Source organism: Macrobrachium nipponense, chromosome 10 (assembly GCF_015104395.2).
Source record: "Macrobrachium nipponense isolate FS-2020 chromosome 10, ASM1510439v2, whole genome shotgun sequence".
Lineage (NCBI taxonomy): Eukaryota > Metazoa > Arthropoda > Malacostraca > Decapoda > Palaemonidae > Macrobrachium > Macrobrachium nipponense.
In genome coordinates, this window is record NC_087204.1 from 22,995,144 (window position 1) to 23,022,286 (window position 27,143).

General features: G+C 41.4%; 1 long non-coding RNA gene and 1 pseudogene across 2 annotated transcripts in view; both read right to left on the minus strand.

The window, feature by feature from the left end:
- The window catches only part of LOC135223469 (uncharacterized), a 34,132-nt pseudogene extending 8,434 nt beyond the window's left edge, over positions 1–25,698 (minus strand).
- The window catches only part of LOC135223471 (uncharacterized), a 331,546-nt gene that overhangs the window by 34,992 nt on the left and 269,411 nt on the right, over positions 1–27,143 (minus strand). The gene's annotated exons all lie outside the window — the stretch shown is intronic.

Sequence of the window (27,143 nt, forward strand, 5' to 3'; positions counted from 1 at the left end):
AAAGAGCAAATTGCAGCCTCCTTAAAACCCACTCTGCCCTCTAACGCTTGAAGTTCACTCACCCTTTTTGCCGTGGCTAAGGCGAACAGGAATAGAGACTTCCTTGTCAAATCTCTAAAGAAGAATTATTGGAAGGTACGAATCTTTCAGACATCAGATAATGAAGCACTATATCCAAGTTCCAACTGGGATTATTATTATTCTGACTTTTTGAGGTCTCGAAAGACCTAATAAGGTCATGTAGATCCTTATTGTCCGACACATCCAGGCCCCTATGCCTAAAAAAACCGAGGCCAGCATACTTCTATACCCCTTGATCGTAGATACAGCTAGGCCACACTTCTTCTAAGGTAAAGAAGAAAATTTGCAATGTCGGTTATAGAGGTACTGGAAGAGGATACCTCATGCGTCCTGCACCATCTTCTAAACACCTCCCACTTCGACTGGTACACCCGTAATGTGGATGGTCTCCTGGCTCTTGCGATTGCTTTTGAAGCTTCGCGAGAAAACCCCCATAGCTCTAACGAGTCCTTCGATAGTCTGAAGGCAGTCAGACTTAGAGCGGGGAGGTTTTTGTGATACCCGTCGAAGTGGGGTTGTTTGAGAAGATCGCTCCTTAGTGTGAGCGATCTGGGAAGATCCACCATCCACTCCAGCAACTCTGTCACCCAATCTAGGGCTGGCCAAAAGGGGGCGATCAAAGTCAATTTCGTTCCCTCTGAGGAGGCAAACTTTCTTATTACTTCCCCTACCAGTTTTGAAGGGGGGAAAAGCGTACCCGTCTATTCCTTCCAATCCATGAGGAGGCCGTCTATCGCTATTGCTCTTGGATCTGCGATGGGGGAGCAATAATTCTCCAACCTCTTGTTCCAGTTGGTTGCGAACAAGTCTACGTTCGGCCTTCCCCATAACCCCCATAACTGATCGCACACTTGAGGGTTGAGAGTCCATTCGGTGGGGAGCACTTGGTTTCTTCTGCTTAGCAGATCCGCTCGAACATTTCTCTCTCCCTGAATAATCTCGTTAGAAGAGAGATCTGTTTCTCTTGCGCCAAAGCAACAACTCCCTCGCTGTCTCGTAAAGGGAGAATGAATGAGTTCCCCCTTGCTTCCTGATATATGCAGGGCTGTCGTGTTGTCGGAATTGAGCCTGAATGATCGATCCTGAGATCTGTTCTTGAAAGTGCAAGAGAGCTAGGTGAATGGCTTTCAGTTCCTTTTTGTTTATGTGCCAGGACACCTGAGCTCCTTCCCAGGTTCCCGACACTTCTTGCGAATCCAACGTTGCTCCCCACCCCACGTCCGATGCGTCTGCAAACAACGCTCGGAGAGGGCTCTTTATGTGCAAGGATATTCCTTGACCGAGTTTCTTCGGGTCTAACCACCACCGAAGATCTTGTTTGACCTTGTCCGTTATCCTGAATGATTCTTCGAGGTCCTGGGAACTTTGATCCCAGTTCTCCTTCAGATAATACTGAAGGGGTCTTAGGTGCAGTCTCCCTAAGGAAACGAACTGCTCCAACGAGGAAATGGTTCCCAGCAAACTCATCCACTCCCTCACGGAGCAATGCTCTTTCTCCCTAGAAATACTGACACTTTGTAAGGCAGCGCTCTATTCTCTCTGTTGATGGAGACGCTAAAAAACCCCGAGAATCCATCCGAATCCCCAGATAAACTATGTTCTGCTGGGGATCCAGCTGGGACTTCTCGAGGTTGACTAGGAGTCCCAATGACTGCGTCATCTTTAATGTTACCGAAAGGTCCTCCAGACACTGTTCCTTCGACTTTGCTCGTATTAGCCAGTCGTCCAAATACATCGAGATTCTGATCCCTTCTAAATGTAGCCAATGCGCCACATTCCTTAGGATACCCGTGAAGACTTGCGGGGCCGTCGATAGTCGAAGCAAAGCGCTCGAAATTGAAACACTCTTCCCTGTGACATGAATCTTAGGTATTTCCTTGATGCCGGATGAATTGGCACATGGAAAATATGCATCTTGAAGGTCCAGGGATACCATCCAGTCCCCTGGACGAAGAGCAGAAAGTACAGAGGAAGAGGTCTCCATCGAGAACTTCTTCTTTATCACAAAGACGTTCAGCGCACTTACGTCCAAAACCGGCCTCCACCCGCCCGAGGCTTTTGGTACCAGGAATAGACGGTTGTAGAAACCTGGTGAATGGAGATCTTGAACCGGTTCTATTGCCTTTTCTGCAACATAAGTTCTACTGCTTGCAGGAGAGCTTGGAACTCCTTTGACATGGATATTTGTATCTCGCTGTTAACTCCCTTGGAGTTCTTGTTAAGGGAGGATATTCCCTGAAGGGAATGAGGTATCCTCTCTCGAGGATAGAGAGGGTCCAGCTGTCCGCCCCTCTCTTCGCCCAGACTCTGGCAAAGTTCGACAGTCTGGCGCCTACCGCTATCTGGAGGACTTCTTCTTCATTTTGCCTTCCCTGCGGGTCTCCTGGACGGTCTTCCTCTGGTATCCGGTCTTCTACCTCTAAAAGGGGTTCTTGAGGAAGGAAAGACTGCTCCTCGAAAGAAAGGGCTGCTGAAGAGGTGCTCTTATCCTTCTTTTTGAAAAGGGAACAAAGCAGGGCTTGAACCTCTTTGCTGACTGTGTCAGTAGATCCTGTGTGGCTTTTCCAGCTAAGGATTTTTGCTACATCCCTCACCGTGTCCTGTGGAAAAAGGTGGTTAGAAAGTGGCGAATATAGCAAGGCCGACCTCTGTAGAGGAGATACTGACTTGGACAGGAAAGACCCGTACACTGCTCTCTTTTTCAAAACTCCCGATCCAAAAAGAGCAGCCACTTCCACCGAACCGTCCATCACCGCTCTGTCCAGACAAGATAATACACTCGATAATTCGTCCATAGTGACAAATTCGGGATCTTGGGCTCTCTTTGCAAGGGCTCCCAAAGCCCAGTCCATAAAATTGAATACTTCGAGTGTCCTAAAGAGTCCCTTTAGTAGATGGTCCAGTTCACACATCCCCCAAGTAGCTTTTGCTGATAGTAGAGCGCGCCTCCTTGAAGAATCTACTAAGGAAGCGTAAATCTGCGTCTGCCGATTGAAGGCAGTCCTAAGCCCATAGGTTCCTGGGTATCGTACCATCTTCCAGGTTTACCCGTCAACTTTGAAGGAGGGCATGAAAAAACAGTCTTGCCCGCCTCTCTTTTATTCTTAAGCCATTCTCCAAAGCCTTTGAATGATTTTTTCATAACTAAGGGCTGGACGCATTTTTACAAATGATGTGGATGCTTTTGGAGACTTCGTGCTTGATAACAAAGATCCTGGAGAGGGCGGATCTGCTGGTTGAAGCTTATCCCCGAACTCCTGCAACAACAACAAGGACAATCTCTTATAATCAGAGACTACTACATCCACTGGTAATTCTTCATCCGAGACTTCTTCTTTAAGTCTCCGGCTGTTGGAGATCCTTTCGGAGAAGAGCGGTTCTTAGTAGTCGAGGGACTTCTGTCAAAGAAGAAAGAAGTCGCCCGTAAGCGACAAATCCTTGCTACTACAAGGCGCAATAGAGTTCTTAAATGCACGAGATCTCCTCTCAGGAACCTGTTTCCTACCAGGTGAAAGGGCTCCTACTCTCCAAAGAACTCATAAAGTGCGAAGGGGTCTTACTCTGACCTAAGCTCGTACAAGGAGCCTGGCGCCTACTCGACTCCTGACGCCTGTTCGACTCCTGGCGTCTTGCTAGACTCCTGGCGCCTACCCGACTCCTGACGCCTGCTCGACTCCTGAAGACTGCTTGACTCCTGGTGCTTGTCGTGACTCCTGGTAGGCTCTTGACGCCTCTCACAAGACTCCTGGCGTCTGTTAGGCTCTATACGCCTGTTATATTCTTGGCGCCTACTAGGCTCTGTCAACTATATGTGTCTAAAAAACTCCTGCTTCTTAGGCTCTTGACGCCTATCCTGATCCTCAGAAGAGGAGTCCGACTCCTGACTTCTCCTAAGAGACGTAGCTGATCGCTTGCTCTGCGAGCGGCTACCGCTGGGAACTTTCTTCCTTTAGATAGGAGAGGATCGCTTAAAGGGGAGAACGAGAGAGTCTCTCCGGTGACGAGCGCCGCTAGAGTGAGAAACTTCTCTCCAACCCCCCCCATACCAAGGAGAAGAAAACTTCGATCTCTTCACTGGAAGGGAGGAGTCTTTCCTACGAGACGAATCCTTATGTAGAGCGCCTACCAAGGAGGATATTTGTTCCTGTAGATTAAGCAGGAAAAGCTTAGTCGGGTCTTGAGGCGCTGGAGACAGTCTTCTCGCCTTCTTACTAGTCAAAGGAAAATCCTCTGGAAATCACTCTGGGCTTGAATCAAAAGCATCTCCTTTCGGCGCTACCCACGATCTCTTCAGAGGACGAGACTTCGAAGCCGAGCTCCATCCACGCCTGGACGAGGAGGAGTCCGACGCAGAAAAACACTCTTCCAGGATGCCTTTTCTACGGCTATCCAAGGCAGCCTGGGTCGTTACTTCAGGATCTGCCGAAGGGGACGCCTGATCGTTGGGGATGCTCCACATCCTCCCTGCGGCTTTTGACATTCCTCCTCCCCTGGTCCTGGGAGTTTGGAAGCGGTCTAGGCCTAGGAGCAATGAGGAGCCGATCAGACGCCCCCTCCACTGCACTGGGGTCACTGTATTCACTGACACTCTTACCTTGTGTTTCCATAGCTTTAAGCTGCTCCTGAAGCTCCCTGATCGAGGATCTCATTTTTTCCATTTCTGAAAATGAATCCTTAGATTCAACACAGGGAGAAGGGGCTGAGGTTATGGGAGAAACATCATCTAGCTTGTTAGTTTCTAATTCAGGCTCAAAAGAACAAGATCTACTCGAGCTTCTAGCTGACGCTTTCCTAGCTCTATCCTTCTCTCTTTTCTTAATATAAGAAGCTAAATCCTTCCATCCTTGCTCCGTAAGCCCTTCACATTCAGCACAAGTTCTATCAAATGCACATTCAGAACCTCTACATTTACTACAAAGTGTATGAGGATCTACCTCTGCTTTAAACAACCTAGTTCTGCATTCTTCCCTTGCACAAACCCTAAACTTAGGTGTTACTTTAACTTCAGCCATCTTAATAGAAAAAACCAAATCCAAGTCCTAATCCAGTCCAAAATAAGCGTATGCCAATCCCGAGAAATAAACAAGAGTACTTCACCAAATGAGTCCAACCAATTCTCGGTAAATGAGCAGAATTCCAATCAGGAGAGACCAAACAACAGTTGTTGCCGGCCTCAGCGACAGAGAAAATCTGGCTCAGAAAACGGGAATGGTCGGGATTCCGCCACCCAGCGGCGGGAATGGTAGATCACCTGACCTACCTGTAGCGTGTGCCGCGAGTTTTGAATTCTGTCGGGACGACGGAGTCTATAGCTAAGTATATATCTGCCGGGTAAGTTGCATGTATAAAAATGGATTTATACAGAAGGGATTCTGTATAAATAATACTGTGCCTAAATCTGAGGTGTCGTATGTTCCACAGAGTGGTTACAATACGATCAATGGTATTGTAAAATTTTATTTTTCTTTAAACAAAACCTTTATTTATACATAAGGATTTCTGATACTTTCTACCAATTCTAATCATACGTAATGGTAAAATATTACAACTTCAACTGACCTTCCCATTATCGCATTTGACATGGGGAATACCCATTGCAACGCCATGCTTGTCATCCTTCATACTTTCAGGGAGATCTGCAGGGACTGCCTCCGCTCTGTTTTGGGCCTTGACCTGGGGTGGATGAGGAAACCATTTGCCAAGCCATTTACCTATTGGATCTTCCTAAAAAATTAGGAACAATTAGAACATTTTTGGCTTTAAATACTTGCCAGATTCACACAATGTCCTCCACCACTGAAATGGCTGCCATACTCTTGTTTAACTCTAGATAAAGCATAGCAATTACAGTTCCTTACGACAACAGTAAGCACAATACATTGAGGGTTTAATTTTCATGCACACTGTATCTAATAAGCATTAGTAATTTAGGGATTAGAATAGTTCTTGCAAGGCAAAATAATAAATACTTAAAAAAACACTAAATTAAAAAAATCTTACAAGCTGAAATTTATGAAAAACAAACTAGCTGTCTTACTCCAGTAAAATCACTATACATTTGAAAGGAATGCATATCACAATTTTTTTTTAATCTTATCAATACTGGGCATAACTGTAAATAAACCCACCAGTTTACAGTTACAACACTCACTCTAAAATAAAGTGTTTCAGTTCAGCTGAACTAAGCATCAGTACCATAAAACTCATTAACAGCCAAAAACATAAACAAAAATTACTACTTTTTTCACCCTATATGTATCATCAACAAGCTTTACAACTGAAAAACTTTCCTAAAACTGGGATTTCAAAAATAATCTTGAAGTAAGTTATATGTACTATGAACGCTGGCTAAGTTAAAAAAAAAAATAGTACAAGAAAATAAGAATAAAATAACATTAATAACTTGTCAAAAATGTGACAAATATACATGCAGAAATCACATTCATAAACTCTTACTATTTTGAATAGGAGGGTGGCATCTCCATATTCAATTTCAAATGGAGCCAGTACTATATTGTGCTTAAATTGTAAGAGCATCTGGTTTTATTCAACATTTATTATAAGAGCATCTGGTTTTATTCAACATTATAAGAGCATCTGGTTTTATTCAACATTTATTATATCTGGTTTTAACTACAGAAGTTTAATTTGTTTCTTGAAAGTGCAGATACAAGGAACAAAACTTAGTTTAATAGCCCATGTCATTTTTGACTTTGACAAGAACAAAAAAAATCCTGAACACAAAAGTTTATACATGACATAATGAAAATGTCTTCCATAAAAATCCACCAAACTTTGAATACATAGTTTTACTGTTTACTAACTGACTGTGCTAACATATAGTACACATACAATGCTTACGTTCTTAAAGAAGCATTAAACTAAGGCTATAACTGAATGGTGAGAAAGTGACTATACATACTCTGTTTTTTCCATCTGTCCATCCACCTGTGGTGTTTTCGCATGGTAACACTGCGTCCCAGGCTTTAAATTGTTTGGCTATGTGTAAGTTTTAGGTAAATAAAAGGATATCTGGGTGTACATTTTCAACTGAAAAGTGTTTTAATAATTTACTGTATGCGAATTACACCGTTAACATTCGAAATAGGATATTATTTAAAGCCTGGGACGCAGTGTTACCATGCGCAAACACCACAGGCAGATGGACAGATGGAAAAAAACAGAGTAAGTATAGTTATTTTTGCCTATAGCTAATCTTTAACACATCCAAATAATTCTTCACCTCAAAAAAATTTTTTTAATTTCAAGGCTCCATTGGCCAATAAAGGGGGATGCTGGCATTTTTGTTAATTAATATTTAGTCTGGCAAATATGATACAGAAAACTAAACAGGAGCAGATGATCTTTCCATTTTACCTGGCTCCCTTCCACCTCTCTAAAAAAAATCATACTTATTGTATTTTATTCCTGAAACATTAAGGAAACAAAACAAGATTGTACGTATATTCTGCGCTTCATTAACAAAAGCTTAAAATGTATTTAATGTTGAAATACTGCACCAGGCAGTAACGTCTAAAGGTTAAACTATGAAAACATCCAACGACTACAAAAATAAAAGTAAAGCCAAGATTGTCAAGAGCAACATTAACACAATAAAACATCCAAACTTGCTAATAGTCTGTTAATCACAGTATGAAAAAAACATGTGCGCTAAATATCTGCAAGGGACAAAAAAAAAAAAAAACAATACATACATGCAATTCCCAACTGTACCTGTGCTGCTCATGAATGATGTCTAAATTAGGACTTCCTGTACTACTCATGAGTGATGTCTAAATTAAGATATGATTAGTGTAAATTATAACTTTTCTTTTATAGCATGAATGTTTCCGAGAGATACAACTGCAATACAGACACCACACTACTTATAAAGGGGTTACATTCCGGACGCCCGTTTGAATGTTAAATTGTTTATAAGTTGGTTACTGTACCCTACATGATTTTTTACTGTACTCTACATGTCATTAAAGTTCAGAATGATATGAAGTCAATACAGTACTATACATTTTTTCATCCTACAACACAATACACTGTACTATACATAAAGTAAGTACAGAATAGGCATGCAAATCAAAATTTGAACTTATGAGTGGCAAAGGAGAGCACTCTGAACACAATCTAAACTTGCAATCATGATTGTTTATCTGAATGTTTGTAAGTTCAATGTTCAGGAGTAGTGCAGTGTCTGTATTAATTTACAATGGCTTCCATGAATTTGCTTGTTCCAAAGCAAAAATCACATATAGACCAGATTTACCTAATTTAAATTTTTAATTTTCTTCTAACCCCAACACGGTTTCTATCAAATAAAATAAAACTTGATAAACAGATGCTTACTGTTGTTTCAGGATATTCGTAATCTGCTTCATTCTTGGATAATCTGATGTTGTCCTTGATTGTCTTTAACAATGCAGATTCTACAGCATCAATGGCTTCTCTCTCTCCCCTTTGAAGCAGACGTTTTTCATAATCCTGATCTACCAATTCATCAATTCCATTTACCTCATCAAATTTGGTTTCAGGGTCATCTGAAAATTAAACACAACTCTATTTACACAATACATTTTACCTGTCAACAGTAACCAAGAAACATCAAAATCCAAGGATTCTGACAATTGTTTGCTACCATTTTTGGGGTAAAGAACTACCTATACATCTATGTTCATAACATACACAAACACTGCTGAAGGACAACAAACCAGAACCTTCCAACAGGCATCTTGATCAGAGAGAAAATCACCACGTACCAATGCAACCGAATGGATCAATGTAGTATGAACTTTAAGCCACATGGTCTGCACTGGGCCCCAAGTGTGGAGGCCCCTCTACAAAGATTGCATCCTAACCCATATGACTATTTCTTAGTCTTAAAGTAACCAGATGAACAATCCTTATTTCAACTTTTCCCCAAGAGATCTGTTCTAAAATGAGGGTCAAAAATGAGCCTTGAGTTGCAACTAGTAGAATCTGGTGATGTCATGCTTTGGGTCAGAGGGAACAGTGCATTCCTTGTAATGACTAATAAGCCTGTTTTGGTCCCTCCTTACGATGAGGTGCACTTAAAATCTTCAATGGCAGCCATGTTAATATTCCATAATGATCATGTTTCAATATACATACTGATAGACTAGTTTTCAGTGTTGAATCTCAACAAAACTAATCTTGGTAAAATCAACATGTTATGGGTTGCATCTGCAAATTAAGTACTACTATTTGAAACTGCAAGAACAAGACTACCCTTAATGCATATCAAAACTGGAGACAAAACAGTGCAATACAGACTGATTTAGCACCAAAAATCATTAGGTTTAATACCTAGGCTCTATTTTCAATGGTACCAAGGGCAATTCACTTATTTTCATATAAATATCAGTGGTCAAATGGAATATGTATAATAAACAGTATCCATGTGACTAGTATTATCGCACCATGAAAACAGCACAAAGAAAATGGTACTAGGATAGAGAAAATTCTGGATTATATATTTAATATTTTCCATAATTACCTTGCAGTGCACCCACTTAAAAATTCTGCTATTTTGTCCTTAATATCTAAAAAGCTCTTGATACCATAAATAATCAATATACAGGCGGTCCCCGGGTTACGACGGGGGTTCCGTTCTTAAGACGCGTCGTAACCCGAAAATCGTCGTAAGCCGGAACGACGTTCTTGAAAACATGTCCACAGGGAAAATTTCACTACTAATTTGCAATTTTTCTTAGGGCCGTATCTCTAAAATTATCACTAATTTCCTTTTTTCATGTGCAACACTGTGTATTCACAAATTACTGTATATTTTCATTAAAATACAAGAGAGAGAGAGAGAGAGAGAGAGAGAGAGAGAGAGAGAGAGAGAGAGAGAGAGAGAGAAATAACTCCTTACGGTTTCAATAGATTGAAATGAATGTCTGTAGGCAACTTTTTCCCCCTCCCATAAATACATATATTTCTCCAGAGAAGAGAGAAAGAGAGGACTGTGCAATTATGTTTGTCTGTCTATCAATTCTTTTGCTGAGAGCGAGAGAGATAAAAGGAAGAAATAGAAACACCAAATGTATGACAAGTATCTTGTGGAGAGAGAGAGAGAGAGAGAGTTGTCCTTACAGTATTTAAAAGAGAGAAATGGAATGATTATTGTATTTAAAATACTCAGATATGAATTTTGTACTTATAGTATTATTATTGGAAAAATATTAATGATAAACTTATTACATATACGTCCATGAAAATGATCTCATCTCAGTAAGAGAGAGAGAGAGAGAGATTCATAAAAACCATTAAATTCGTTGACCATTGTATGGCATTGTTAAGCTCGAGTGTCACTCGAGTTGAGCTGGGGAAATTGATACAGAAAAAGACAAAGGGAAGAATTTTCTTTTGAAATTAGTTATCGTATTATTACTACTTCTATTATTATTATTATTATTATTTGAAAATATAATAAACACGTGCATCTACCATAAAAATTCTCTCATCTCAGTAAGAAAGAGGAATTATCCTTACAAGTGAAATGGAAAGGTCATTTTCATCTCTTTAAAATACGGCCATTATGAATTTTGTAATTAAAGTTTTATTATTATTATTATATTAAATAACTGAAATTATCAATAAACATTTTACATACTAGTACCATAAAAATTGTTTCATCTCGGTAGAGAGAGAGAGAGAGAGAGAGAGAGAGAGAGAGAGAGATAGAGAGAGAGAGAGAGAGAGAGAGAGTATGTTTATCTCTCTCTGTTCTCTCAAAAAATACTTAGAACGCTTCCAGCGAAAGAGAGGGAGGGAGTTAACACTATGACCCACATTAGTATTATCTTGTGTGGCAAAAAGAGAGAGAGAGAGAGAGAGAGATGAGAGAGAGACAGATTGTTGAGAGAGAGAGAGAGGAGAGAGAGAGAGAAGTTAAACCTTAATTAAAAGTGACATGGATAGATTAGTACGTATTGTATTTCTTTAAAATACTATCACATATGAATTTTGTAATTACAGTTATTACTATTATTATTATTATTATTTGAAAGTATTAAAAACAAATAGTACAAGTACTTTAAAATCTTGAGTCTCAGTAAATGAGAGAGAGAGAGAGAGAGATAGAGGGGGGAAAATGTCAGGACCACGTAATTGCAACACTGCAGCTCTTCCCCCAAATTTTCCCCCTCCTGGCTGTCACAGAACTTGATATATCTGACAGTTTTAGTACCTGAATCTCGAGAAAAGGTTTCTGGAAGTTACTTGAAGAAGACTGGGATTTCCTTCATTCTTCCATAATTTTTTAAATATAAGCTAAAATCTTACTAATTCACTATGGTATTTTCTTTAATGAATTGAAATTATTGCTGTATAAATTAATTATTAATATTGAAAATAGTAAATCATTTATTTATCATACTAAAAACATACATCTTTGTAGTATAGAGAGAGAAGAGAGGAGGAGAGAGAGAGAGAAGAGAGACGAGAGAGAGAATTATAGTGATTATTTTCATTGGAAAATACCAAGAGAGAGAAACTGTGCTAAACTATAAAGGATTCTTATCTTATCATAGTATGTGTTTTTTAAAAGCGTTGTAAACTCGTCGGAAGCGTCAGCGTCCTAACCTCGGAACAAGCGTCATAACCCAGGGCGGATTTTTCAATGAATATTTAAGAAAAAGCATCGTAACCTCGGAACGTCGTAAGCCGGACCCGTCGTAACCTGGGGACCGCCTGTACTATACCCCAAATATATTATTACAGGTAATACAAGCTACATATTCTAAAATCTAGTATGAATAACCTCTCATTAGTACCTTATCAGTGAAAATATAAAATATATACTGCAAAGTAGTTCCTACAATAAAGGTGAAGAAAAACTTACCGGATACAATATAGCCCATATCAGAACCTGGAGGAAAAACAAGCCTAGCCTGAGTCACACCAATAAGGAAGGTGACCACCGTGAAATATACTGCCACCGTCATCTGCAAAATAAGAAAACGTTAAGATGGACCTTGCATGGGCCTGCCCAGCTACTAAAAAGTAAAGCAATGAAGTCATTAACTGCAAAATTTAAGTTTCAAATTATACAAACTAATCCTTTTTGACAAAGAATCTACATACAAATATACCTCTATATGGTATGGGCTACGTTGCACTTTGCACAATAAACTATAAGCAGCAATACCGGCACTCTTTGGTGACCCTTTATCCCTAAATCCTTCAAGCTCCAATTTTAGTTCTTCAATTAGAGTAGGGGCAATGTGCTTCCTTGCAGGATCTCCAAAGAAATAAGGGCAAATAACGATGTACTTTAATAATCTTTGAACACCATACATGATCTGTTCTGTTAATTAGCACCAAAATACAAGAATTTACTCCATACACAGGATACATAACACTTTTAAAAAATCTGAACAAAGAATAATTTGAAAAAGAATGATAAATCCCATGATAAAATCAATTATTTGGATACTTGCCAATTATTTAAGTTAGTTTTATATTCGCGAGGTTTGGTGCAATTAGTATTTTAAAAAAATAAAAAATACGCTTGGCTAACTCACTAGGATTGTCTTTGTATTCACCTGTTTTTCACCAGATACATAGTGTTGTAATGTTGACGATCTGTCATATTTCTTCATGACCACCTGGAGGCTGGGTGGGTTTCCATTTTAACAGTGGGTGAGTATTCAAATAATTAATTTTACCATGAAAATTATTAATATTTAGGATGAATCTTACCTACTGTTAGTTACCTGACTAACACACTGAATGAGGATGGTGGAATTAGTGCAACCAATGAGTTCAGCCAAGCAAACTGAAAGCTTTTTAAAGAGCGAGAAAAACGCTTTTCAACATTTCTGCCTGATGTGTGATCCTTACCGGCAAGTATTGCCACCAGAAGTGTTGAAACCACAACAGGGTGTAAGGTTCTCGTCACCAGACTTGTCAGAGGATCCTTACAGAAAAAAATAATGACTATCCAATAGTCCAAAAGTAAAGATATCACTACCTTCATATATGAAGGTGTGCTCCTATACACCAATTTGTACTATCATACTCCCAAAATTCAACAGCAGGATTCCTAACAACTAATGATATGGTGGAAAGCCAATGTCACTACTGTATATCATATTTGGTTCAAGAGAAGGAGTCCCTGCCTCAATGATATGACTAAGGGCTTAACACCTCATGCTAAAAAAATTGAACATTCACAAAAAATAAGGCAAAAATAGTTACTGTAAATCCCCTGAGAATCAACCAAATCATGGTTGAAACATGTATGTCTAAACAAAGGAATACATCAGTAAAGATGTCAGGGGATGACGTAGTATTTACTGGACAGAGGGCATGAAAGCAAGAGGATTCTTGCATGATGTTCCCACAAAACTGAGTTGACAGACGAAGCAACGTCCCAGTCACGTTGGACAAAGCCATCTGCACAAGTGGAGGAGAAAGTTCCTTCATGACATCGCCATGTAAAATTGACAACCATGGTATCATACATGCATGACATCATCACATAACTGTGAATGCATCCGAGAGGGCAAATTCTGAAAAGTGAGAGCAGACTATCACCCGCATGACTCACTCTAGATAAGTAAGTGGCAGAAAAAGACGAGCCGCTAAACAAAAAGGAATAATTGTCACAAGGTGATGAATAAGAGACTACAGTGAGCCTCCCGTATTAGCGGACTCGTTACATTCACGGATTTCTCTCTGGAACATATCCACCCATTATTCGCGGGAAATTTGCCTATTTACAATATTTTTCCATGAGAAATATCCACAAATTTGTGGGTTTTTTTATCAGTTTCATCATAAATGGCACTTTTTATGATAATACTATTAAAAAACCTGGTATAGAAATTTTTAGTGGGTTTTTCTTCAGTTTTAACTAAAAAATAGGCCATTTTAAGCATTTTTATAAGGGGTTCCAACTATTCGCCATGAGGGTCTGGTACGCATCCCCTGGGAATACAGAGGGACCACTGTATAGAGAAAATGATATTGTAATGATACAATTAAGTTTGTTCATACTTACCTGGCAGATATATACTAGCTGTATTTTCCGAAGTCCGACAGAAATTAAAAAACTTACGACACACGTAGTGGGAGTCAGGTGGTTAGTACCCATTCCCGCCGCTGGGAGGCAGGTATCAGGAATCATTCCCATTTTCTATTCATAATTTTTATTTCCACTGTCTCCTGAGGGGAGGTGGGTGGGTACTTAATTATATATATCTGCCAGGTAAGTATGAACAAACTTAATTGTATCATTACAATATCATTTTGTTCATGAAACTTACCTGTCAGATATATATATAGCTGAATCCCACCTTTGGTGGTGGGAGTAGACAGAATAGAAGATTTTAGGAAACATATATATGCAGATAAAAAGGGATTTTGACGTAGGAAAAATCTATTTCTGGGCGAGGAAGCCGTGTCGCCCAGTGAAATGTGTCCTCTTTTCCTTACCTGTTAGCATAGCTGACTTCGTGGTTACTGCCGCGTAAGTCTGCTTGTTGCTACTAGAGTTGCCAGCGAGGTAGAGACCTATATAGCTGGTGCACTCAAGATGATCTGTCAACTGGGGGCGTGACCACGATGTGACTTGACCATTGACCATACAATGAGGGCAACGAAGTAAAAAACCACCTGGCCTAGTCTACCAAAGGTATACCACTAAACTAGACTAAAGAAGGGAGATCCGCCTCGGGCGGTCAACCCCAACAAAACAACACACACAATTAAAAGCTCACCTAGCCACTAAAGGAAAGGATGAGTGCTACCTCCTGCCCCCAAAACAGTGTCTGCAGCGACGTATGGTCCGAGCGAAAACGAGCAATGTTCGTATGTCGCTTTCACCTCCCGCAGGTAGTGTGAAGCGAACACCGAGTGCTCCGCCAATATGTGGCACTCATAAAATGTCACTGAGTGCCATATTTCTGTGAAAGGCTATCGAGGTCGAAATAGCCCTCACCTCGTGGGCATTCACTTTTAAAAGCTTCATGTCACTATCACTACATGTGGAATGAGCTTCCTTAATGGTGTCTCTCAAGAAGAAAGAAAGCGCGTTCTTTGACATGGGAAGAATCGGGCTTCTTAACCGAGCACCACAAGTTGCCCGAAGGTCCTCTACAGTCCTTTCGTTCTGTCTAAATAGAATTTGAGAGCCCTGACAGGGCACAGGACTCTCTCTGGCTCATTACCCACGATCTCTGTCAAACCCTTGATTTATTTCAAATGTCTTGGGCCAAGGGTTGGACGGGTTTTCGTCTTTGCTAAGAACATAGGACTTAAAGAACAAACAGCATCAGAGTTCTTAAACCCAACATGCTTGCTTATAGCCTGGATCTCACTAACTCTCTTCGCCGTCGCCAGAGCAGTTAGAAAAAAGTGTCTTACCTTGTAAGGTTTCTAAGCGAAGCTAAGTTGAGAGGTTCAAAATTACTGGACATCAAAAACTTTAGAAACAATGTCTAAGTTCCAAGAAGGAACTCTTGGTTGAGGTACCTTCGAAGTCTCGAAAGACTTTAGAAGATCATGAAGGTCTCTGTTATTGGCTAAGTCCAGTCCTCTATGCCTAAAGACTACAGAAAGCACACTTCTGTAGCCTTTTATCGTAGGCACCGCTAAGCGAACTTCATTTCTCAAGTAGAGAAGGAAGTCTGCGATCTGGCTCACAGAGGTAGAGGTGGAGGAAATGCCTTTCTTCCTGCACCAGCTCCGGAAAACAGCCCACTTGGATTGGTATACGGCAATAGAAGAAGGTCTTCTTGCCGTTGCGATTGCTTTCGCCACAGGTCTTGAAAACCCCTCGCTCTGGCCAACTTCTGGATAGTCTGACGCAGTCAGACTCAGAGCGGGGAGGTTTTTGTGATACCTCTCGAAGTGGGGCTGTTTGAGTAGATCTATCCTTGGAGGCAGAGTCCTCGGAAAGTCTACTAGAAAGGACATGACCTCTGTGAACCAGTCGGTCGCCTGGCCAGAAGGGGGCGATGAGAGTCATCCTCGTTCCCTCTGATGCCACGAACTTCCTTATTACTTCCCCTAGGACCTTGAACGGGGGAAAGGCATATACGTCTAGTCCCGTCCAGTCCCAAAGAAGGGCGTCTACTGCTACTGCTCCTAGAACTGGTGAGCAGTACGCGTCTCGTTGTCCTGGAAGTTGCGAAGATGTCTACGAGAGGACATCCCCATAACTTCCACAACCTCTGGCATACTTCCTGATGAAGGGTCCACTCCGTCGGCAGAAGTTGACCTTGTCGACTGAGCAGATCTGCACGGACGTTTTCTACCCCTGATATGAATCTCGTCAGGATAGAGAACGTCGTGTGCCTTCGCCATAACAGGATCTCCTTTGCAAGGAAGAACAGGGATCGAGAGTGGGTTCCTCCCTGTTTCTTGAGGTATGCCAGGGCTGTGTGTTGTCCGAGTTGATCTGCGCCACATTGCCGGAGGACTTCGTTCTGAAGAACTGGAGCGCCAGATGAACTGCTGCCAGCTCCTTGAGGTTTATGTGCCAGGACACCTGTTCCCCTCATCCAGGTGCCTGACACTTCCTCCCCCCCCAGTGTTGCTCCCCACCCCGTGGAAGACGCGTCGGAAAACAACACTAGGTCGGGGTTCTGAAGCTTGAGGGAAAGACCCTCTGCGAGCTTCAAAGGGTCGGTCCACCATCTTAGATGTTCCTTTACCTCTTCTGATAGCACCAGAATTGATCCAAAGTGTTTTTTGGTGCTTCCAATTGTCGGCAAGGAAGAATGAGAGGTCTGAGGTGCAACCTCCCCAGGGAAACAAACTTCTCCAGTGAGGAAATGGTCCCAGCAGACTCATCCATTCCCTCACCGAGCATGATTCCTTCCCCAGAAAGGTTGACACTTTGCTTAGGCAATCTAGTTGTCGCCCCTGGGACGGGAAAAGCCCGAAAAGCCACTGAGTCCATCTGAATCCCCAGATAGACTAAAGACTGAGAAGGGGTCAGATGTGACTTTTCGAGGTTCACCAGAAGTCCCAGGGACTTCGTTAACGACAAAGTCGTGTGAAGGTCCTCCAGACACCGGTCTTTCGAGGAGGCTCGTACGAGCCAGTCGTCCAGGTAGAGAGAGCTCCTGACATTGGAAAGATGAAGCCACCTCGCAATGTTCTTCATCAGTAGGGTGAATACCATGGGAGCAGTGCTGAGTCCAAAGCAGAGAGCCCTGAATTGAAACACTTTTCCTTTCAGGACAAACCGCAGGTATTTCCTGGACTGGGGGTGGATGGGGACGTGGAAATACGCGTCCTGGAGATCTAGTGAAGCCATCCAATCCCCCGATCTTAAGGCTCCCATCACTGACTGAGGTGTCTCCATCTTGAACCTCTGCTTGATGACAAAGAGGTTCAGGTTGCTGACATCGAGTACCGTCGCCATCCCCGACTGCTTTGGCACCAGGAACAGTCTGTTGTAAAATCCGGGGGAATTCAGGTCGGAGACCTGTTCTACGGCGTGTTTCACGATCATCTGATCTAACGATTCGTACAGCACTTGTTGCTTTTCTCCCCGATAGGAAGGAGACATGTCCCTGGGTGTCGTAGACAGCGGGGGTGGTTTCAGGAACGGGATCCGGTAACCCTTCTTTAAGATGTCCAAGGACCATATGTCCGCACCTCTCTCTTCCCAGGCTTGCGCAAAAAGCTGAAGCCTGGCATCCAAACCGGTGACTGAAGGACTTCTGCTTCACTTCTTGTTCTTGGCAAGCGCAGTGGCTCTGCCTCTGGAAGTGCCTCTTCCTCGAGGGGCGGGTCTCGAGGAAGACTACCTCGAAAGGGCTTCGATTTCTTGAGAATCGAAACTCCCGAGGACGAAGGAACCGCAGGTCTCCTTGAAGATTGTGCGAGGAGATCTTGCGTGGCCTTCTCCTGTAGGCTGGTAGCAATGTCTTTTACCATAGCCTGGGGGAAGAGATGATCCGAAAAAGGAGCGAAGAGCAAATCTGCTTTTTGTGACGGAGAGACAGATTTAGCTGTAAAATTAAAATGCAAAACAGGGATCTCTTCTTCAAGAGCCCTGTGCAAAAGTGAGCTGTAAGCTCCTCCGAACCATCTCTGACGGCCTTGTCCATACACGACATTACGCTGGACAGCTCCCCCAGACTAATCGAGTCGGAACTCTAGACTTGGCATCCAGAACTCCAAACACCATCTAGAAAGTTGAAGACCTCTAACGTCCGAAAGAGGCCTTTAAGGTGGTAGTCCATTTCCGTAGTAGACCAGGAAACTTTCGAAGAGGACAGGTGAGACCTCCTCGAGGCATCCACAATGCTAGCGAAGTCTCCTTGAGCTGACGAGGGAAGTCTAATACCTACGTCTTCTCCCGTTTCATACAAATGCCAGCCCTTCCCACTAAGTCCCGAAGGTGGGCAGGGCAAAAGAAGTCTTTCCCTGAGACTTCCTTTTCTCCATCCAGTCATGGACCTTACGAAGAGCCCTCTTAGTTGATAGGGACTTCTTCATTCTGACGAATGCCGAGACCTTGTTGATCTTGGAAGAAGAAAGTGTGGAAGGAGGAGAGCGAGGAGCTTCCGGGTGAAACGTATCTCCAAAACTCTTGATTGAAGAACGGCGGGTAAACAAAACCTGGTAGTCGGAAGAGACTGCCGCCAACGGTTTCTCCATCATCCACTTCCAACCGCAAGCGTCGCTAACCTCTGCTTCCAACACAGGTGAAGTTGGAGGAAAATAAGGCTGGACCAAGACTATCTGGTCTAAGTTTCCAAGAGGAGCGTTGCTGTGAAGTGGAAGGCAAAGCTGACTCCTTAATAGAAACTCCGGTCGTATCTCTAAGACCCGAAGTAACTTGCAAAGTCTCATCACAAAAAGGTGGGAGACGACCAAGATCCACATCTTCGTCCACCCGAGCGTCCGCTGGCGCACACCTGGCGTCCACTGGCGCACACCTGGCTGCAACTAGCGCGGGATTGGCGTCCACTCACGCGCTGCTGGCGTCCGCTGGCGCACGCTTGGCGTCCACTGGCGTGCGAATGACATTCACTAAAGCGCGCTTAACATCTCGTGCGCGCTCTGCTTCCGCTGGTGCACTCTTAGATGCCACTGGCGTTCGCTTGGCTTCCGACCGAGCGCCAAGGATCGTGAACTTGACACCGAAAGCGTTCACGCAAGTATCGAGCTCTCTCGCACCGCAAGCTTACGAGCGGGTAATACCGCTTCATGCGCAGAGCGAGCAAAAATCCTCTTCACGTCCTCCAGAGAGCGCTGGGGAGTCGCACGAACTCTAGCAGGCGAAGAAAGTGGAGAGATAGACGAGCGAGGAGAGGGAGAGGGAGACCTTCTAGATCTCTTCACAGGCAGACGGTCATCCTTCCTCCTGGGACGTGGTTGCGTCCCTTTCTTAGCAAGAGCATCAGCAAGCTGTTGCTGCAAAGAGCGCAGGATCTTCTAAGTAGGAGAGGATTCCTTGTCAGGTGACGGGCTGATCCTGTGAGAAGAGACCGAGGGGCGAGGGGACGCCTTCCTTCCTTCTCCCAGAAACTGCCCGTAGCACGCGCTCGAGAGCGACTGGGGCGCTCAACAAAGTCATCATCCGATGACTCCTTAACCGCTTCTTCTGTGGCGGGAAGGCTGCGAACAAAACACTCTCAGGCGATGATCACCTCTCGAGAGCCAAACTGGACTGGAAGCGTCACGATCACCAACGCTCCTTTTTCAAGCGGGCGTGAAATAGAATGAGAGCTCCACCCCTTGTGCGGGGAGGAAGCCTCTGAAGAAGAGAAACACTCTTTCAGGAGACGTGCACGCACACGCTCCTTGGCAGTCTGTGTAACGTCAACAGATACTGCCGAAGGCACGTCAGATCGGTGGGCGTTCCCCGTAACCCCTCCTGCGGCTTTCCGACATGCCTCTCCCTGAAACCTGGGAGTCCGGCAGCGGTCTAGGCCTAGAGGCGAAATGGGGCCGATCTGACGCACCCTCCACCAACGAAGGAGCACTGTCACTGCACTTTGCACCTTCACTTTTGCCTTCTAAGGCGAGCACTTTAGATTCTAAATTACGAATCGACTCTAAGATAAGTGTAAGGGTATTACCCTCCACAGACACTGTTTCAGGGCCCGAAGGCAACACTACAGGGTTAGGAGTAGTGATTAAAGGAGGGTTAGTAGGAGAAACATGAACTTCCTGACGTTTACCTGAAACGCTCCTGGAGGTAAGACCTCCTTAACCTACTCCCGTTCAAGCTTACGCAGAATATAAGGACTCATACGCTCTCCCATCCAGAATCAGAAAGACACTCACATTCCTTGCAGCGACTTTCATACATACAATCATGCTCTCTGCAACTCTTACACAAAGTATGAGGGTCTACTAATGCTTTCAGTAGCCTACCTCGACAATCACTCTTGGTACAAAACCTGGCGCTAGCCGAACTAGAACCAGACATCTTATTTAAAGAGAATCAAGCCAAAATCAATCAAATCCAATTAACGTGTGCCTAGCCACCGATCCAAAAGTCAAGATACCAAAAAATCAAAAAGGGGTACTTATAGTAGCCAAGTTTCCTAAATCAAGACGGAGGTGCTGAAAACTGTGTTTACAACACCGGCGACAGAAAAAATTATGAATAGAAAATGGGAATGATTCCTGATACCGCCCCCTCCCAGTGGCGGGAATGGGTACTAACCACCTGACTCCCACTACGTGTGTCGTAAGTTTTTTAATTTCTGTCGGACTTCGGAAAATACAGCTCTATATATATCTGACAGGTAAGTTTCATGAACAAAATACAGAGTAAGAGGCGGGGGGGGGGTAAGTTACTGTCCAATTGGGGACAATACCAAGAGCAAAAGAAAACAGCAGAATTGACACACAGCTCATAGCTACCGATTCATACATAAAATGTCTAAAATTCTAATACTACTACCTACCACCTAACCTCACAATACACTTTCCAAAGGGATGTTATGGGAGTCAGCCAGTGTTGCTAACTTTGAGGAAAAACTACTATGTTTAGCAGACTTCAGGTTGTCACAGTTGGTAACACTGGAGCCAAGTAACAAAAGTCAAACTACAGAACCCATCAAGTGTGAGCTGTACGGCAGCTTGTTGCCGAACTGGAAAAAACTGTGAGAGAGACCAGTTTCTGTGTCGAAGGGCACAGAACATTGGCTCCGAGAAAATGCCTTGGTTCCCTGTCAGAGAAGACAGCCAATCTATGCTGGGTAGTCCAGTGGCAGGCTACAGACAAAAGCCATGGCTCCTACAACTACTCTATTGCAGGAGAAATTGAGAAAGGTCGATTATTACTATTTTCTCCTGAACCACCTAAGGAGCAAAAGAAGTCAGAGTAGAATGACAGAGTGAGAGGAATTAACCTAGGTTATCAGGTAGGCTAACGAAAGAGTATAAGCAACACCAGAAGACAAAAGGAAAAAACTGAGTAGGCTGCTGGTGTGCCCTAATTATCTATGTAAAATATCAGCCTCTAATATCTTCAAATACTTCCCAAAGATTTACATCGTCTCATCAAAAATCATTATCTACATATCAAGACAACCACACTCAAGCCTGGGCAACAGTTAGTCTAACATGATGCTAACATAGGCTATGTTGTTATCAGCAAAACCTAAACAATTGGTTTTTACAAACTTTATTATACCACCTAATGCTTTCACCTCTGCTTGACATAATGCAAACACAGAAAACAATCACAATCATACAGGAGAAATCATCATCAAAATATATCTAAAGCTGATCATGGCTGTGTGTTTATCATAACAGCATGAAGAAGTATGGCAGAATGTAAACATTCCAGTACCATCTGGTGGGAAATAGGTAAATACAAACACAGTTCTAGCAAGTTTGCCAAGCATATTTTTTAGTTTTTTCTAAATGCCGAATACACCAAACAGCACGAAGATAAAGCTAACTTTAACATTAGGTAATATTCATTCCAAATACTAATAGTAAATATACTAAGAAGATTTTTCCATCCACTGTAATAGTAAATATACTAAGAAGATTTTTCCATCCACTGTAATAGTAAATATACTAAGAAGATTTTTCCATTTATCTTTTAACATTAGCCTTGGTCATCATATCACATCCAACTAACCGGACAATGAGGAAAGTATCCATATCTAAACTGTAATTTCATCAACCTTCTAAACTATTAACAAACATTTTAAGACATAGTTTTCACTGCTATCCAAATCTTAATAAGATCTATACTGAGATATCAATTAATTAAAATAAAATTTACGTAATAGGTTTTATTATTTTCCATTCATCCAGCGTGTACCGTATATTCCCACAAAGACTTGAAAAATTCATGAATCTTGTTCATGAATCTTGTACAATGTATAAATAAAAAACCTCCACCTTCATAGAAGAAAACATAATTTCAAAACACCTGCATTAAGTGGTGTTAATGTAAACTGACAAGTTTACATTGCCAACACTTGCTGAATTCCATCAAAGGAATGACTGAGGCAATGAATTATACTAATTACTACTTTCATTCAGACTAGCATGAAAAGAGGTCTAATAATGTTTATAAAACTCATGAACATTTCTCTTTCTGCTGACAGTTAGGGTTGAAGCATAAAATAAAAATTCATTGCAACCGACATATCTTTCTACAAAAATATATAAAAAATATATAAATATACAAAAGTATATATACTATTCTAAGAGTAAAGTGCTACAGCCAATGAAATGAAATACTGTAAGAAACTGTACATGGCAATGATCCAGTATGATGCAAAACTTGTTCTTAGTAAAGACATAAAAAATCTAGGAAAAATGAAGAGCTACCTTAAATCAGCTGAATTATACAACTTAAGCATACTATTTGCATACTTCAAATTTAAAATGAAAATCAATCATCCAAATAGGACTTCACCATATTTCTATGAAATTAATGTTCAAGTTATAATACAGTAGTATGGGTTTCACAGTTAATATGGAGTACACTATGACTTTTTAAAATGTCTCTGCAAAGTTGTACACAGAAGGACCGATCCCTGGGTGCCTTCAGTGAAGTAGAACAGGAAATGAAGCTAGCTACATGTACAGTAACTAATTTTGAAGAGTTAAGAAAGTTATACCCTTTTCCAAGTGAAGACGGTAACTTCAAAATTCTAATTCAAGATCTAATGCACAAGCATAGAACAACAATTATGATTAACTTGGAAAGCGACTATAGTAAACTAAGCTGGCAAGTTGTAACATTCACCTTTAGAGCAGGGAACAATCCTTTGGGTCACCATCAGGACCATTTAGCAAAACTACAAAACTTGGGATAACCTTCATCAAAATCAACTTAATGTCACCTTAAATATCATAACATGATAGGAATGACCAGGAATCCTTCCCTATGATTCCAATTAACTTTTGAAGCATTGCCTAGCACTACCATATCCCAAATGAAGAACAGTTCAAAATTGCAAAACAAGTTGTATGGAGCCCCTTGTTAAGTTAGGCTATATTTATAACTGAATTCCATCCAGGGGCCTAGGACTCCATCCATACCCCTCCTTACCACACAAGAAGGCTTAGTTGATTTATACTTAAATCTTACTTGGGGTAAATGACCGAGCGGCACATATAGCTGCCACCGATCCCAGAATGCAGCCACCTTCCCAAAAAAGTACTTGAATTCGTCACTGCCATGAGCATCACTCAAAGAGTTGTGGCCCATCCAAGCAGCACACCAAGACCTCTACACTCCTCTCAAAGTAGGTAAGAGTTTTCTCCTAAATTACAAAATAATGGCATAATTCATACGTTTTTTCAGGAAGTGGCCGCTTTCCGAGAGATGGCTGCTATGTCGCTCATTTACCCTAAATAGCTTCTTAGCCTTGGACAATAGCTAGATACACGAAAATTAAGTACAGTGGTACCTCAAGATTCGTATCATGAGTTTTTCGTATCTTGAACCGCATTTTACATGTAAAATGCCTAATTCATTCCAAGCCCTACAAAAACACCCCAGTAAATTATATTTCCAGGCTTACAACACATGTTCTAGGGTTACAACGCCGATCCGACGGAAGAAATATGACTCCAAAAAGGCAAAATACTGTACATACTTGAGTAATATTAAACTGCATGTTAATATTCAACCCCATTTTTACTGCATATATTAGGACTTTAGCATATGTCCTTAGCAATAAGCCTAGCCTATGTTAGCAGTTGCTACTGTAGCCTACTCTATGATTCTAACATCTAAACCTAAGAAGCTAAAAGCTTAGAATATGCCAATAAAATGTATAAATAGTCAGTATGTACTCATTTCAAATAATTATTAATTAATCATTAACTATAATACACAAACAAACAAAAAAAAACCTTCCAACCGTTTGTTTACATTCAGCACTTACAAGTATCGAACGATCGCCAAGCAATCACTTTTCCTAGCACACAGTAAGCCATAAATTTTCATTATCTCTCTTCAACTACTGAAACTACCAAACAGTGTAATAACCATTCATTTCTATTCTTTATTCTATCTGTACCTAATATTTTTTTTTATTAAATGTACTGCATGAATAAGTTTTTTCATTTACAGCATCCTTTTACCAATAGAATACATAGAGCACAAGGGGTAGATGCCGACCAATAGGAGAGCAGGATCTTATGGGGTGATTAGCACCAGGAACCAATGGGAGAGTGGGAGGATGGAGGCGAGTTTACAGTTAGAGGCTTGAACTATTTTCATATGTAGAGCCAAAAAAACCTTCGTATTTGCTTTTGTATCTCGAGTTTTTCGTAAGTTGAGCCTTTCGTATGTCGAGGTACCACTGTATTGGCGTTTGATTTGTTTTTGTCTCCCAAGTTCATCTAAAATCTACTGAAATAAGCTAGTCCAGGTTTAAGCTGGGTCCAAGACTTCCATGAATTAGGCTACCTAGGCTAAATTTGCCTATGCTCGTGGCTAATTCTAAAAGTTTGTAAAATGTAAAATGGCCTCAAATCAAGTTGAAGACTACTACCTAATTCTGGCTGATTAAACATTGTAAAATGTCTCAATTACTCCCTACACGAGGCCTACGCTTACTTCATTGGCCTGTAGCTACTTAGGTAAGGCAGTCTTGAGGTTGCGACACGAAACCTTACGGAAGTAGAGCTAGCCTAGTAGGCTACCTACCTATAAGCAACAAAATACCCCCCAATATGGAATTCATTAGGTTAGTTTCAATTGGTTTTACCAAACATATAGTATGATAAAAAAAACAGCTGCTAAAAATGAAGTTAATATAGGTATCACTTTCCACATAACAATATATATATAAAATTGGTGTGTACGTCATTTCGTAATTTCTTACCATACGCAACGACCCAAGACAATCGTAGCAAGGTCACTTAGCCAACTGTAACGACTGCATTGATATGGATATCCTTCCTCTGAAAGGTATAATGACCCTCAAAATGAAATATAATATATTATTCAACCGAAATACGTAGTATTTACCTTCAAATAGTGAAGAGACGTGCCAGAGATCACGTTATCTCAATTCAACTATCGATGCGACTGACGGGAAACAGCTGTGCAGCGAAGGTTGAATAGATTGTTTACAAAGCGCGTTCAGTAGCGTTCTTTTCACAACTATTCCCGCTGCATATTAGTTTTCTACATGTTTTTATAAGGAGATCAACTGAAAAATTAATAAATTATCGTATGGATATTGTTGAATTTTTAATTTTTCAAATAATATTGCGTTATTTTGCATATATCATTAATTTATGATCAAATAATCCTGAAACAGGGAGATATTCTTGCCTGGGTTACTGAACATAGTTACACATATAAACATAGATATACAGTATATAGAGAGATGTACACAAAACTGGGCCAAGACTGTAGTGAAACTAAACTGAATTTTAGGGCCACATTCGGTACGATTTCATTTAACCTTAAGCCCTCCTGCATTAGCTTTGAATGAGACCAAGTTACAGTGCTGAGGAGTTTACTAACTTACTTAAAGTCAAGAAACATTGCATTTTTATTCAACAAAAGTGCAGTTAAGAAACAATCAACCGTATTTCCTGCACCAATTCTTTTTTGGGTGATGTCACACGGGTTCACAAAGACGCATTTAAAGGTTTAACACATATAATTAATATTTAAAGAACACAACAATTATTCAAATTACGTTAAGAAGCAAGAAAACTAACACATTACTAGCCTATGTAGATATTCTCAGTTATGCATTAATATTCAGGCTACTTTCGACAAATTTGGAGTGCATTTGGTCAGTAATTTCAGATTTTTTTTTAAATTTATTTCCTACTGCTAAGTTGCCTGTAGTCAACAAATCAACAACGTTGCATTTTATAAGTTGACGACTAAATAATGTGATACGTCATATAGTTCAATTATTCCTTTATTTTAAAACACAATGCAGATGTTATATGCGGAAACCTACTTAGCAGTAATTAGTGTGAACTGAATAATTGGTTGATAATACAATGAATCTTGCGGCATCATTTATTATACAGCTGGTACACTAAACTTAGTTCACTCTATTTTAATAATTGGTGTGTTCAACTTAACATACTTTGACTCAACCTAAATTGAGCAAATATCATTGTTAGTATAGTCCAAACTTCCAACTATATTACGACACTTGTGATTCAGTCACCATCATCGTCTCCATGATCAGAGTTTGTTAGTTCTGCAATTGGCTCTTTCTCACTCGGTTGGTTGGTGCAGGTTTGTAGCTTGCTCATATTTGTGTACTTCAAGACATTGGTGAGACATGTGCAATCTGGTAATTTGCAGGATCTCACACACTTGCAGGAGAGAAACTGTAGCACCGAATCTGGTGCTGATGAGCCACGCATCCAGTTGATGACCAGCTTTCCATCATCGTCTGTGGTCCACCCATGGTCCTTGGGATTTGGTATAGAAGGTCGAGTCTGCAGAGACCGCCTCCATATGGCAGCCTGATAGTTGGCACGGGCAACAAGGTGGGAGCTGAGTGGATTCGACTTCACCACGTCTGGCACAAAAGAGTTGATAGCGAAGTGTGTTCACGTCTGTTGTGCGAGTGCAGAGTGCATACATA